Here is a 15,557-nt window from a genome sequence, read left to right as displayed (position 1 = left end):
CATGGTGTCACTTCTTTTTTCATGTTAGATATATGGCATATCCCCAGAAAAGGGATGCTTTCTAACCCTTCGTCTTCAGAATATTGTCAGGATCAGCAGATATGGAGGATATGGCCCCCCCTGCAAATAAGGCACTGTGCCTCTTTTGGCGCAAATATTAATATAAGACAGAGGCTTATTTTCAGGGAAACACGGTAGTAGAAAGCCTGTCTGAAGACGGTAACTGCAATACATACAGTACTAGCTGACACATCTTGCTTCGCCCAAGTTAATTTGGTACAGGTGTTTACCAGTTTTTTGCACAAAGAAATGTATGAAGTCCTAGTTCTTTCACAGGAACCGAGGAATAAAACATGTTCCCCTTTTTGCATGGTTCTTCATGTTTAACCATGTTGAACATATTTTATTCCTTGGTTCGTTTGACAAGGGTTAAATATCATGTGATCCGCGATTTAAAATACAGCCAAATCTATGCCCTTTAGGTGTAAATGTGTCCACCTCGGATTTCCATCAGAATTGCAGAGGGCATACTTATACAAAATGCCCAGTGATTTTGCCACATGTGATGGGGGTCATTCAGTAAATACACGTCAGGTATCCATGGGCGATTCTGAGACATGTGAGCGTGCTGTACCTTCATTGTGTTTGAGGAGACTCCTATGTAGTTGACACTATTAATCATTTCCACATTGCTTTATTACCAGCACATTATTATGGGTACTATTAGCTGATGCCGGTGGGAGTATGACTCTTGGCACCCCTGCAAACCAGCTATTTAAAGGGGCTGCAGTGTCTGTGCAGCGCTGCAGCCTCTCTGATCTTTACATCAGATCAGCCTGGTTTCTACTTGCAAACTTTGTACTTTTCTAACAGCATTGCAAGGTATTGCAGTGCCATTCCATTCACCGTGATCCGGTGCGGGAAAAAGTCGTGGTGTGCTCTATCTTTTCCCATTCCTTGGAAAGCATTGCCCATTGATTTCAATGTGACCTTTATTGCGATGTGCATGCAAGTTCGATTCAAGGTTTCTCATTGAAATTAGTTGGAAAGACTTTCAATCCACTATTGCGTTTCAGCCTCACGCGAGAGGATCGGAATTTCACAGATGAGGTTCTGCCTGAAAACCCCCAATTGCAGAAGGCGTTGCAAGGTATTGCAGTACCATTCCATTCACCGTGATCCGGTGCGGGAACAAAGTCGTGGTGTGCTCTATCTTTTCGTGTTCTTTGGAACGCATTGTCTATTGATTTCAATGAGACCTTTATTGCGATGTGCATGCAAGTTTGATTCAAGGTTTCTAAGTGAAATCAGTGGGAAAGACTTTCGATCCTCTATTATGTGTCAACCTCACACGAGAGGATCGGAATTTCACAGATGTGGTTTTGCCTGAAAATCCCCAATTGCAGAAAACGATATCGGCCCGAGTTTCTCGCCCGTGTGTAGGTAGCCTCAGGGATGATATTCTGCAGAGGATATAGTGCTGCTGGTGTGAAAGCTCATATACCAGCAGAAAAGTTAAAGAAGCTGCCTGACATTCATGCCTCTACAAAAGGTGGCCTGTACATTAGGAGATTCTGCAGAGTGTATACTAATGCTGCATTTGCCATGTATAGCAGCAAAGCAGACAGAGAAACTACGCTTTGGTGTGGGAATATTGGAGTTCTCTGTTAGGTGCCTCAGTTGTTCTTCATGTCAGAAGTCTGGCCACAACAAAATATTTGCAGGCCTTATCAGCCACCTATGTAATAAGGTGAATTAAATTATGCTTCGAAAAAAGGGGTCAGTTCATTCCAGCTAGAGTCTGTGGCCTTCAGTTCTCACATACCATGCCCCCAAGGGATTGTGGCCTACCTCTGCCTCATGTCCATGGGCTTATTTTCGTTGCACGGCCGCAGGATATGTGGTGAATGGAGTCAATGAAAGTCAATAGATTTTTGCTGATCCTTGCACATCTGCTCATGGACACCGTGTCGATCCCCGTGAGAAAAAAGGGCGCAACAAGCTGTATTTTAGTTTTTTAAATATTTTATTAAAGTACAAAATCTGTCATCTGAAATCCATATGTCATTCGTGGCTCACTGGTTGGACCAGCAGACTAATAAAATTGAGATGTAATCTTTATTAAGTAATAATTAAAATTAGAGATGAGCGAGCGTACTCGGAAAAGCACTACTCGCTCGAGTAACTTGCTTTATCAGAGTATCGCTGTGCTCGTCCCTGAAGATTCGGGTGCCGGCACGGAGCGGGGAGCTGCAGGGGAGAGCGGGGAGGAACGGAGGTAAGATTTTTCTCTCCCTCTCTCCCGCCCGCTCTCCGCCGCAACTCACCTGTCAGCCGCAGCGGCACCCGAATCTTCAGACCCGAGCACAGCGATACTCGGATAAAGCACATTACTCGAGCGAGTAGTGCTTTTCCGAGTACGCTCGCTCATCTCTAATTAAAATGTCTATGAAAAGACAAATCTATTGACAAACGAACAAACACGTAAGTGGGATGATATAAATAAAAATCCCAAAAAAATAAATTTTGCGATACGCCTGGTTATGTATCCAGACTCTAGGCTGTTTACAGCTCAATCTTAGATGTTTAAGGAAAACCACCGTATCATGGAGTGAACATGATTAATGCTCCGCGCAACAGTTTTTTCCTTGTATTTGTAACCAGTGCAATATACCTCTATCAACGACAGGATAGAGAGAAATTATGCACCTACTAAGTTAGATCATACATCCATTTAGTAAGTGCATTCGATCTCCCAACGCGTTTCGCCCTGGAGTGGGCTCATCAGGGGCTAAGATAAACTCCAGGATGAATTAACAAAGGGTATGCACTGAAAGATAGCTGTAGTGCTTATAACTGGGCTGTATTTTCTGATGAATCAGATACCCACAAGATGTTAAAGCGGTTCGGATCTAAACTAGAGCAATTATCTGTCTCATTCTTAGCATTCGCTGGTAATAGATATTAAGAGGCAATAGAGAAAATGACCCTTTTATTGCATACTCTTGATAGGATGTGTAAATACAATATGCATAAATGAGCCAGACGCTCTATATAGGCCTACAGATCTTCTAGTGGAAAGGTCAGAAAGAAGGCTCAAATACTAAAGCCTAGGGTAGCTGGAAATTGCATATACCGTGTTTCCCTGAAAATAAGACAGTGTCTTATATTAATTTTTGTTCAAAAAGGTTTAACTTTTTTACATGTATAGCTACCTGGACACTATTTAAATTGACTTTTTAAATTAACTGTTAGCAGGGCTTAATTTTGGAGTAGGGCTTATATTTCAAGCATCCTCAAAAAGCCTGAAAAATCATTTTGCATCCTCAAAAATTTTGGAAAATCATGCTATGTATTATTTTCAGGGTATGTTTTATTTTTAGGGAAACAGGGTAGGTACCCTTTTATCACTAGCTCCTATATAAATAGTCACCTTCTTTTGTCACTAAATCTTTCTGAATTTTAAAGATTCTAGTAGTATGGTGATATACTCAAAGGACAGCTATGCTGCTGATACATTCCGCAAAACTGTGGCCCTATGATAAAAGAGTACAGATGCAAACGACAAAATAACAAACAAGTAGCATGTCAGTCCTGATGGTGGACTGACAGCATAACTGAGAAGTCTCAGACCCAATACTCTTATAGGGATCATTAGTGCCGCCCATTGTAGGAGTGTTTCGAGCTATACCAATAAAGTATAGAGACAAAATTATGTCGTCATGGAAATTACCCTAGCAAGATGGCTGCCTATTCGGTAACCATGGAAACGCCACGATACAATGATCGATAGTGGCGATCATAATCAATAAAACTACATTTGTGCATTCAATTACCCCCATGCAGGGGGCAGCGTATGGAGCAAGAGGAAACATTTTGTTTTTTGAACATATTGGAAGTTTTCGTCATAAACTTTCTCCTACATTGTCAAAACTTTGCATTACGCCAATAAAATCCTGAATTATAAATCATAACTACAAAACTAAAACCCCAACGTGGGTCATTGTGTTTCTCATTGGTCCGTTAATCACCGTGGACTTGATTAATTGATAATCACTAGTATCTGGTCAGCATGCTCTATGTTACCGTGTGTTACCTGCATACAGCCCTCCATCCCACCAGCAGTTACTAGTCACAGCACCAACATCAGGCGCACAGATAGGTCTGCTCACAGGACTGCAGCCTGGGCATTCTCTGAACCCGCCGGTGATGACAGAAGAGCGGCCATCTGTAAGATCTGTGGTGAACATTTATAATGCAGCCAGAATGTAGACAACCTAAATACAATGTATATGAACAGTCACGTGAACTCCCACCACTCACTGCCTGGGGGAGCCCACCTGGGCCAGAGGGCAACAAGCCTCATGCTGCTCCCTCTCCCACCGCTGCTCATCAAGCGCCAGCTGTGATTGGCTCAGGAGCTCAGGCTCCTCAAAAACTGTAGTCAAGTTAGACCCACAGTGCCGAAAAACACTGAATGACCCCTTTATTAGACCCCGACCCTCTCATGATTGAGCTTATCTGTAAGGAGATTATCCCAGTGACCCCGGAGTGCAGCATAAAATCACATGATGAGTTTTCCGTCCATCAGTTTCAGTGTGAATCCACATTAAATGGGAAAATCCAGCGATCTGAGCGACTTTCCACGGCCTGGTCATCGGTGCTAGACTAGCCGGGGCCGGGGTGTCACTGCCAAGCATGTGGGGTTTTACCATGTAACGGTGTGCAGATCAAAGAAAACATCCAGCAAAAGGGGTCAGAGGAGGATGTCAAGAATTGTTCTGGTGAGGAGGTGCTGCACAGTCATGCAAACTGCAACCAGATGAAATGCTGGAGCTCCAACTAACATGTCCGAATGCCTGACTCACCGTTATGGATAGTTTACAGCAGATGACTAGTTCCAGCGCCATTGTGTCTAAGAGTAACAGTAAGGCGAGGCTCCAGGGGACACAAATTGTATCCCTGAACAGCGGTAATCATTTCCTTGACAGATGGATCCAGATTTCTGTTGCACTGATGAGAGGGTTAGAATTTGGCGTAAACAGCACAAATCGATGACCCCTTCGTATCAGCTAGTCAAAACATGTCAGCACCTTCATCTACTTGTGGCCCCTTTTTGTCCACAGGGACCGATATTCCTGCATAACGATATCATCACCTAGAGGAATCTACACCACGCCGAACTGCTGCTGCTGCTGTTCTGAAGGCCAAAGGAGGTCCAACGCACTGCTAGATAGAATCTCTACATTGTTCTGACTATACTGCCCCCTAGTGAATGTCACTTGCGCTACAAATAATCCTCAAGAACTACGGCCTTTGGTATTAAACTCATTCTCAGTGTTCTGTTCAGACAAATGATGGGTGAATTCCAGAACATTTATCGGTTTTATGGATCTTCGGGCAGTTGATGTTGATGGAGTTGTTTGACTGCAGTTTATGTCATAGAAGAACCAGGAGTGTCGAAAAGCTGGAGACAAAATAAATGCCAGACGGCTGCTGTAAAGGTATAAAGCCGACTGCTAAAGCGTTACCAATATTCACAGCACATAAATAATACACGTGGCCACTGACAGCGCCGCACAGCAGTGAGAGCTTCTCAGTGAAGCATGCTGGTTAATGTTGTCCAGCGATGACATCATCAAGGAAGGACTTTGGCCCGGCTGCACACGGACATAGTTGCTCGCGCGAGACGCAGAGAATAAAGCTCTTTGACTTCAATGGGTTTGTTCACATCACTAAATTTTTTGGTCATGCAAAAAAAAAAAACAAAAAAAAACACTATTTTTCTGTGTATAAAAGTAAATTGGTGTGGGGGTGCGTACAATATGCTGGGAGATGCATGTCAGGGCTCTCTCACACGAACGCATATCGGCCGCCATTTTCACAGTCGGCCGATATACGGTACCGCCTGATGCATTGGATTCCATGTGCAAATTAACCCCTTAGTGACTAGCCCATTGCCTTTTTACGTCCTAGCTTGCTGGGCCTTAGTCCCTGAGGATGTAAAAACATGCTTCCTGCGGGACCCCTCCCCCGGTCACATGATCACCGTCATTTACCGAATGACGGCGATCAAATAAAAGTCAAGAAAAAGTTTAAAAAAATTAAAGATTCAGCTGCCCTGATGGATCGGATCGATCATAGCAGCTGAAAGTACTCACCCGCCTTCTCCGCGATGTTCTGGCCTCCCGGGTCCCGACGGTGCCTTTCGCGCATACGCACCAGACGTCATACGTTTGGTGCGCGTGGCCCTGGAAATTTAAAAACTCTTTGGCTCTCGGCTCCCATGTGTAGCCCAGATCAGAGAGATGTCACCGGGAGCCGCTGTATGCGGTTCCTGGTCACATGATCGCTGCTATCCAATGGATAACAGCGATCATGTAAAGTAAAAAAGTTTTAAAGTAAAAAAAAAAGAAAAAAAAGTTTAAGCTTCATCCCCCCCTCACAGATCATATCCGTGAGGGGAGATGAAATAACATACCTAAGGCCCCGGATTTATCCGTGCACGTGACCACGGCTTCTGTGCACGCACCCGCCGCCAAGATGGCGGACGCATGTGGAAAAGCCGCAGATTGCTAGGGTAATTCAAAATCTCCCTGCTCCTGGCCACCAAACGTAGCCAAGAGCCTGGAGATTCCACAGGGGCCCGCAGTACATGGTCCCTGGTCACGTGATCGCCGTTTTCCAATTGAAAATGGCGATCACGTAAAACTTTCACCTTCAATCACGGATCTGATACCTGAAGGGAGGTGAAATTACCTACCTAAGGCCTCTGGCGATGTCCCCTGATGGGATCTTTATCCGTGGACCTTTCTCCAACTTTGGCGCATGTGACCATTAGCAAAATGGCCGACGCAAGCGCAGAAGCTGTGGAGGGACCAGGAAATTTAAAGTCTCCTTGCTCCTGGCTACTATAGGTAGCCGAGAGCCTGGACTAGTGACCGTGGGCCGCAGTGAGCAGTCCCCGGTCACGTGATCGCTGTTATCCAATGGATAATGGCGATTATGTAAAAGTTAAGACAGTTGAAGTCTGATGCGCCTTTCGTTTTGAGCCCCGTTGTGCATACAGACATAATATTAGGACCCACAACGGGTATGTTTCTGAACACGGGGCAAACAGGGAGATTCATTTTGGAGTGAAAGTCTTCATTCAGATGTACGGTGTACAAAAAAAAAAAAACAGTTCTAAAAGTGACATAATTGCCAAAAAAATGAAAATCATAATTTTTTCCTCCTGCTTTGCTTGGATTCATTCAAAAACTGTGGGGTCAGACTATGCAGTACACCCCTAGATAAATTCGATAAGGCGTCTAGTTTTCAAAATGGGGTCATTTGTGGGGGTTCTCCATCGTTTTGGCCACTCAAGGGCTCTACAAGTGGGCAATGGGGCCTAAATTGCCCTCAAGCAAAATGACTGTTCTGAAAGCCACCAGCTGGCTGCTCTCTTTTGTTTGGGCCCCGTTGTGCATACGGACACAAGATTAGGGCCACAATGGGTAAGTTTCTGAACACAGGACAAACAGGGGTATACATTTCGGGTGCAAATCCTCATTTTCATGTGCACCATAGAAAAAAAATCCTGTCTTTTAAACTGTGGGGTGATAATACTCCTGACCCCCTCAGGGAATACATTAAGGGGTGTAGTTTTTAAAATGGGGTCACTTGTGGGGGTGACTATCATTCTGACACCTATGAGCCTTTGCAATCTTGGCTTGGTGGAGGAAAGGAAAATGTTCCTCAAAATGTTAAAAATCATTGTTAAATTTGCACGGCTCTTAAATGGTTAAAAAAACACTGACGGTTTTCCAATGTGCGTCCAGAATAAAGTAAACAGATGGAAATATATATCTTATCAAGAATTTGTCCAGTATGTTTGCACATATTTGAGACGTTGCAGTTGAAAATGTGAAAAATGACAATTTTTTTCCAAATGTTCCCAATTTGGCGGTTTTAATAAATATACACAAATTCTATCAGACTATTTTCACCCCCTACATGAAGTACAACATGTAGCGAAAAAACAATGTCAGAATCACTTGGATATGCAAAACCTTTATGGAGTTATTCTATGTTAAAGTGACATGTCAGAATTCCAAAATTTGGTCTGGTCATTAGGGTGCAAACAGGCTTGGTCACTAAGGGGTTAACATGACTTGCGAGTGCAAAAAGTGCAGTAAAATTGTTTAGTTTTAAGGTCTAAAGGGGCATATAGAGATAAATTGTTATTAGGATAGGTCATAAATGTCTGACTGGCGGGGGTCTCACTGCTGCAACCCCACTGATCCCAAGAACGGGGTTCCTGGTTTCCCCGTCCTCCTCACTGGGGACTTGCTGCGCTCCAGCAGAGGAGAACTGAATAGAGCCGTTGCCGCGCATGCAAAGCGCTGCTCCTTTAATTTTCAATGGGGCTGCAGAGATAGCCGAGTTCAAGCGCTCAGCTATATCCGTAAACCTCAGTGAAATGAATGGAGCGCCGCACCTCCATTCAGGCTGACGTCACTGTGGGTGGGAGGATCAGCCTCTGATCGCAGTGGGGGTTCTCAGCGATGAGACCCAATCATTGATCAGACTTTTATTAACTCTCCTACGGACAGGTAGGAGGGAATACCCCTTTAAGAGCAGAGCCATGACTGCTCCGCAGGATCTTCTTTCATACAGATCCCAACGTATTCCGAGAAATCCCACTTAGAACGGGGTCTGTTAGGGGTGCCAGTGTTTGTTACAGGATTAGAACTTCAGACTATTCGTGCCACTAAGAATATCGAAATCCACAATGGAAAAAAAGCCCAAGGCGGCTTCACATGGGCGTATGCTATCTGCGCATGTCTGAGCGGAGGGTGTTTGCACAGTGAACGAGGCATCAGCATAGTTTACTGTACTTGTTGTACCCGCAGACGCACCGACTGAAATGGCGAATTAGTCTTAATGCCTTCCAGAAATTACGTGTTTCACGCAAAAATGCTGAAATACAGGACACACTGCGATTTGTTTTCACGCAACTGCGAATGACTGAAAACATTGCAAATGTAAAAGGAATCTACTGAGAAGCATCGGTTATGGGCTTCAGAATTTAGCGCTTTTACTCACTCATTCCGCTCAATGTGCGATTTTCTCACAGGCGTGAAGGCATCCTAAGGGCGCTTTCACACGTGTGATTTCGCTGCGGTTATTTAGCGTGAATGTCAATAGGACCTTCTAATGTTAAACACATCACAGAAAACATTACAAAGGACAAACGATTTTAGTGCGATGCGTTTTTAACATTAGAAAGTCTTATTAACATTTGCGCTAACAAAAAAGCAGTGATATCGCGATCGCAAGCGTGAGGCCCCCTACAGGATACGGCTCTGTACATTTCAGTGGAGAAAATTTGCTCCTTTGGTCTAAATGTGTATGAACCCCTTAAAGGGGTAGTCCAGGGAACTAACAAAATGGCCGCCTTTTAATAAAATCTAAAAACTTCCCTTCCCGCCTTCAAAAATCCTAGCTATTTTATTTTCAATGGTACCATTTAATGTACTGAAAAACCAATAAAAAGTGGCACTTACTGATAATAAGTGGTAAAGACCGCCCACTTGACACATTGAAAACGCTGGAAGCCGGATACATGGATGAAAGGACGTCATTATAAAGAAAAGACAGTAAAAGTACAAAGGGCAGTGGTTGCAAAAGTTATGTGGGCAACTCCACTGACACGGGCATGATGGGTAATTACATTAAAGTTCATAATAAATGAAATAGTGCCGCAAAGAAAAATATACAAAAAACACAAACTATTATTTTTATAAAACATTTTGAATAAAAATAATTTAATAGTAAAAAAACATTTAATATCCCCAAACTGATACAATAAGGGTTTTGTCATCAAGAACCCTCCCCCGAGGAACCATCTATGTATACAGAGTAAGGCGCCTCTCCAGTATAATATACAGAGTGCAGCACCATAGCGAGCCCCCATCACCATATAGTAATGATTTTCAAGCCCCTCCCAACATAATCACTTTCACGCTCCTCCTACCATAATTAGATTCAAGCCCCTTCTGTAAATAGGGGTTAACTTGCCAAGACCCCCGCTAGTCTCAAGAACAGAGGTCCCCTGTCCTCCTTAATGCGGGGTAACTGCACATCCGGCAGTGAGGAGGCGACTGAATGAAGCACCGGTTCCACTAGCGCTCTATTCACTTTCAATGGGACTGCCGGGGTGTTTCCATCAATCCCATTGAAATGAATGGAGTGCTGACCGCTCATTCTGTGGACAGGGCATAAACTTGAAGTTCTAGTACAACGCCTTGAAGGCCTCCAGCACAGTTATGTTTTGGAGCAGCGTGCTGCCCGTGTAATTTCATGGACATCACAGAGCCCCATTATAGTCTAAGATGCTTTACACGTGGACCATTGGTCTAATCGCATGTCCAATTCCATAGATGAGAAATAGGACATGCCGATGCATTTCAATATGCTGTGTCCACGTATATTGGACAGAATGTGGACTCGTGCCAGTGTGCTCTCTGATGAAAGGTGTACCCGAGTCACTCGGACGCCAGTCACAATCATGGCTAGTGTGCACCTAGCCTAACACTGAAGAGACAACTCCGGCGGCCATCCATAGTATTTATAAATTAGCCGAAGCCACAGCAGGAGCTCATCCTCCCCTTCCTCCAAAGTAATCAATGTGACAAAAACCCTGCTGTGCGGATGAAGTGACTTCTTCAGGGGTGTGTCAACTAGGAGGCGTGACCTGCCCCTGAGGAAACGTCTCCTTCACTACAACCACTCGGCGGGGAGGCCGGTTGCAAATTCTGAGGAGAATGTCAATTCTTTTTTTCTGCAAAATCTTGGGCGCCTTAGAAACTATTCTGTTCCCCATCTGCAGCTCTGCCAACTGTATGAGAAAATAAACAATGGTGGAAGTAACCCCAAGAAAGACAAGAAACGGCTATGAGAAAAATATATCAATTATGGATGATAAAATGCTGAGAGGTAACTTTATAAAACAAATTCCTCTTGTGACCTTTAACCTTCTACAGGGATTCTCCTGTGCAGATCCCATTGATGACCTGTCTAGGTATAAGTCCTGATTACTTCATCACCAGGGACCGCTAACTATGCATCCATTATGGTCAAACTATGGCCTAGTTTGACCATAAGGATGGAACAATTTTTTGGAGATTTTCATCTTCACTTTTCAAAAGCCCAATCGGCACGGCCGTATGGGGGTTGTATTTTGCGAGGCAAACTGTAGTTTCTATCGGTACTATTTTGGGTACATATAATGTATTGTGAAAGTTTCATTCATTTTTTTTGGAGGTCAGAGAGAGAAAACATCAATTCTACAATTTTTTTTACCGCGTTGATCGTGCGGCACATGACCGGATGCGTTTCTTTCTGCGGGTCGGTACGATTACAATAACACTATTGTTTCTTTTAATCATTTTTTCACAATAAACATACCTTTTTCTGGAAAGAGAAGTCCCGTAACGGCTTTCTGTCCACGGACGGAGCTCTGTGAGGGCTTGGTGTTTGCATGACAAGCTGTAGTTTTTTTGTTTTTTTTTCTTGTATTTTATTAAGGTTTTACAATTTTACAACAAAGTGGTAGACATTTCGCTGAAAAGTGGTACAATCATGCAGATTTACAATAAGCAGTGTCTACAATGAAATGGAGGAGACTGAGGGGATGCACACCAGAGAGCCTTCAGCATGGTGTTTTTTGTAGTATCTCAGCTCAGTCTTAATTTGCAGTATTCATTAAGAGAAACAGTGTATAGAATAATAGGCCTGGCCAGGGCCCAACTTGGTGATGTAGAAGGGGTTGGAGAACATGAGGGGTAGACAAGGCAGGGAAGGTGACGAGGGGGGGGGGGGGGGGGTGACAGGGACAGCTTGGGTGTTTCCCGTGGGGCGAAGATTGCCAGAGACAGTCCTGGTCCATGTGTTTTGCTACAGTGTAGCTTTTCAGTTGGTTGAGGTTTTCCCCTTTTTATTGTTTTGTTTGTTTATTTCCCTCTCTATTTCGTAACTCTTATAGTGAGGGCAGGAACCTATTGTTTTGTGAGGGAAGTGAATATTCCAACCATGGGGACCATATTTTTAGGAATTTTTCGTGTTTGTCAGATAAGATGGAGGTTAGTTTTTCATTTGTTAGGTACCAGTCTAGTCTACGTTTAACTTCGGTGAAGTCTAACGAGGCTTTTTGCCATGAGTGTGCAATTACCTGCTTCGTGGCTAGGAAGAAAAAGGATATTAGTTTTCTGGAGTCAGAAGGGATGTTATTTATACGTTTGTTTAGGAGGGCCTCCCAGGGGTCCTTGCGGATGTTGTAGTTTGTAACTGAGTATATTAGAGAGTAGACTCTAATCCATAGCCTTTTCACTCTAGGACAAGTCCACCAGATATGGAGCATGTCTCCTGAGGTTAAACATCCACGAAAGCAGTTGGGAGACCTTCCGGGGATCGCGTGGGCAACGCGATCTGGGGTTAGATACCAGCGGAATAGGACTTTAAAGGATGTTTCCATCATTAATATGTTTCTAGCGCTACTGTTGGTGGCGTCCCATATCTGGGCCCATTCCTCCTCTGAGAGGGTTTTTCCGAGATCTCTTTCCCATCGGGTTGTATATGGGAGTTGTGTTCGGAAGGAGGAATGTATTAGATCTGAGTAGATCGTTGATATGAAGCCTTTCGCATGTGGGTTTTTGTAGCAATGTCTTTCAAATGGTGTTAAGGTTAGTGGGGAGTCTACGTTTTTGAGAAGAGTGGAAATAAAGTGTTTTATTTGCAAATACCGGAAGATTTCCGATGATGGTATTTTGTGCCTTTCTTGTAATGAGGGGAAAGAAATTGGTCCATTTGCCGTATATAGTTGGTATACTTTAGTGAGACCTGACATTGTCTAGTTTGCGAATGATTGTGGCGACTCCTTGCCTGGTAAGAACATAGGGTTGCGTATTAGTGGCGCAAGGGGTAAGTGGGGGGATATCAATTTCCCCGAGTATTTTATGGAGTCCCATATGTGGAGGGAGTGGTTGACTATTGGGTTAGTGATTGTTGGTCTATATTTGGGAGGGGTCCATAGCAGGGCGTCTATTGTGAGGGGGTGTATTTCCGTGGCCTCCAGGGATACCCATAGTGGGGTGTTGTGAGTAGAATGAAAAAGGGCCAATTGGGCCACCTGGGCCGCCTGGTAGTATTTTAAATAGTTTGGGACTCCCAGACCTCCTCTCCGTCTGTGTCTGTATAAGGTGGATCGTGTTACTCTCGGGATCGTTCCGTTCCACACAAATCAGAGGGATATTAGTTGGAGAGTCTTTAGTAGGTGGCCAGGTACTCGAATCGGGAGTGCTCAAAAGTAGTATAGTAGTTTAGGAAGGAGTGTCATTTTCAATGCGTTAACTCTTCCTATCCAAGAAATGTGATAGCGACTCCAGCTTTCCAGAAGTATCCTCATCTTACGGAGGAGAGGGATATAGTTTTGGCCATATATAGATGCGTAATCGTTCGTTAGTTGGATGCCCAGGTAGCCCAAGGAGCCCGTCGCCCATTGGAAGGGGAAGTTCCCCTGGAGTGTGTTTAAAGAACCGCCGGAGCCGGAAGCCCGCAGAGCGGTAGGCGGGAGGCGGCATGAAAGGGTGAACGGGGAGGAGTGACGTCATCGGGCGCAGCGGATTATGGGAGGGGGCGGGGCCTCCGTCGGGAGGCCCTATATAAGGGCAAACAAGCAAGGGAGAAGTCAGAGCGGCGAAAAGAAGGAGAACGAACAAAGAGTCAAGTCAAGAGAGCGAAGACGTCTGGAGAAGCACAGCGGAGTTCGGAGAGCGGAGAGTGGAGAAGCGGAGAGCGAAGAGAGGAAGGGCGGCAGCGGAGCGACGAGCGCTGAAGAAGAGTGCGGCAGCGAAGCGGCGAGCGCAGAAAAAGTTCGAGGGGCGCTGAAGTCGGCAGTGTCGGGAGAACGGAAGGAAGAAAGCGGAGCGCAGAACTTACAGCCAGTAGCGGCGATCAGAACGCGGCAAGCAACAAAAGGAATACCGGCCAGGGGGCATCGATCCTACAACGGAAGAAGTCCTGAGGAGGCGGAGCCTAAGCGATTAACCGGAAGTCACTGAAGAAAGAAGTAAGGGCCGAATTTTCAGCAGCTGAAGAAATGGAGGCGGTCCTGGAACGAATTCGGGCAGCAGCGGAGGAAAGAGGCCTGGAATGGCTACTACAGCTATCAAACCAAGGACTCATCGCAGGGGAAGGATCTACTTCAAGGTCTGCCGACATGAGGAACGCTGCAACCCAGGACATGACGGCAGGTAGCGTACAGCCTTCAGGATCAATGCCGATGGAGGGAAGGAGTTCGGCAAAGGGTGCGGGGCCGGCGGCGGCAGCACCAGCGGGGCACACAAAAGAGCTAAGACCGCGGAGGGCCCGTGCACCAGAAAGGTTTAGCCCCGAGCACGGACCCTCGCGGGGAAAAAGGAGGCGGAGTGGCTCCCCGGCCCCCCCACATAGCACGCTTCCCCTGGCAACACCAACAGGCAGGGGAAGCAAGGCGGGGAGAACTCCGGCGAGGCAAAGGAGGGCGGCAGGCAGCGTGGAGTCCCGTGCTGAGAGGGGGACGGGACCTACCGCTAGTCGCCAGGCAAAGAGCAGGAGGAGAGAAGGAGGCGGCGCTGCAGAACAGGAGCAACCCTGCAGCGAGTCAGGAGCACAGCGGCCCGGTACATCGACGGGTCTGACGGCAAGAAGAAATGAGGCGTCTGCAGGGCCAGCAGAGCGGTCGCAGCACTGCGGGGGTCAAGAAGAAGCTCGATCGGGAGGTCCGGCGGCTGGTGGGCCCACAGCTCTCACGCGGCCAGGTGAGTCACACTCCATGTACAGTATGTCTTGTAATTTTAGTAATGCAGAAAATGTGGGTAATAGTTATACGAGGTTTAGTAATGTTAACCGTGCAGACAATGTAGGGGATATGTATACCATGCATAGTAATGTTAACCTGACTGAAAATGCAGGGGATATGTTTACCATGTCTAGTCATGCTAATATCGCTGAAAATGTGGGGGATATGTGCGGGATGCCCAGTAATGTTAATCGGGGGGTACTGGCTGGGAGCAATTTTGGTCAACGATCTGGGACTAGTGGATCTGCACCTAGCATGTGCAACGATGCATCGGCAATGCTGGGTTTCATTGTAGAATTCTTGAGACGTCAGGGGGGGGGTGGTAATCCATCGCCTGTCACAGCATGGAGCTCACCATGCACTGCGTCATCCAGCATAGAGGAAGGTCGGTTGGGACCCCTAGCTGGGGGGACCGGGGCAGGACAGGCGATTGGAAGCATCCAACCCCCCTTTACAGTAGAGAGAGGAGCCGCGGCGACATCTTTTGTCGCCGGGGAAAACCTACAGACGGAGGCAATAATGGGGGCGTCAGAGGCAGGGGCAGCAGCAGGCGTTACGGTGTCAGTACAGACAGAAAGAGATGGGGAGGGAGTAAGGTTAGACGACAGAGCAAAGGGCGAAGTATACGTCTGCTTTGAGGGACCTCTGGGGGCGCATCTCAAAAAAGAGGTGAGGG

This window comes from Eleutherodactylus coqui, chromosome 10 (genome assembly GCF_035609145.1).
Source record: "Eleutherodactylus coqui strain aEleCoq1 chromosome 10, aEleCoq1.hap1, whole genome shotgun sequence".
In the NCBI taxonomy this organism is placed as follows: Eukaryota; Metazoa; Chordata; class Amphibia; order Anura; family Eleutherodactylidae; genus Eleutherodactylus; species Eleutherodactylus coqui.
The sequence above is the reverse complement of the archived record's forward strand: the minus strand, read 5'-3'. Positions refer to the sequence as shown.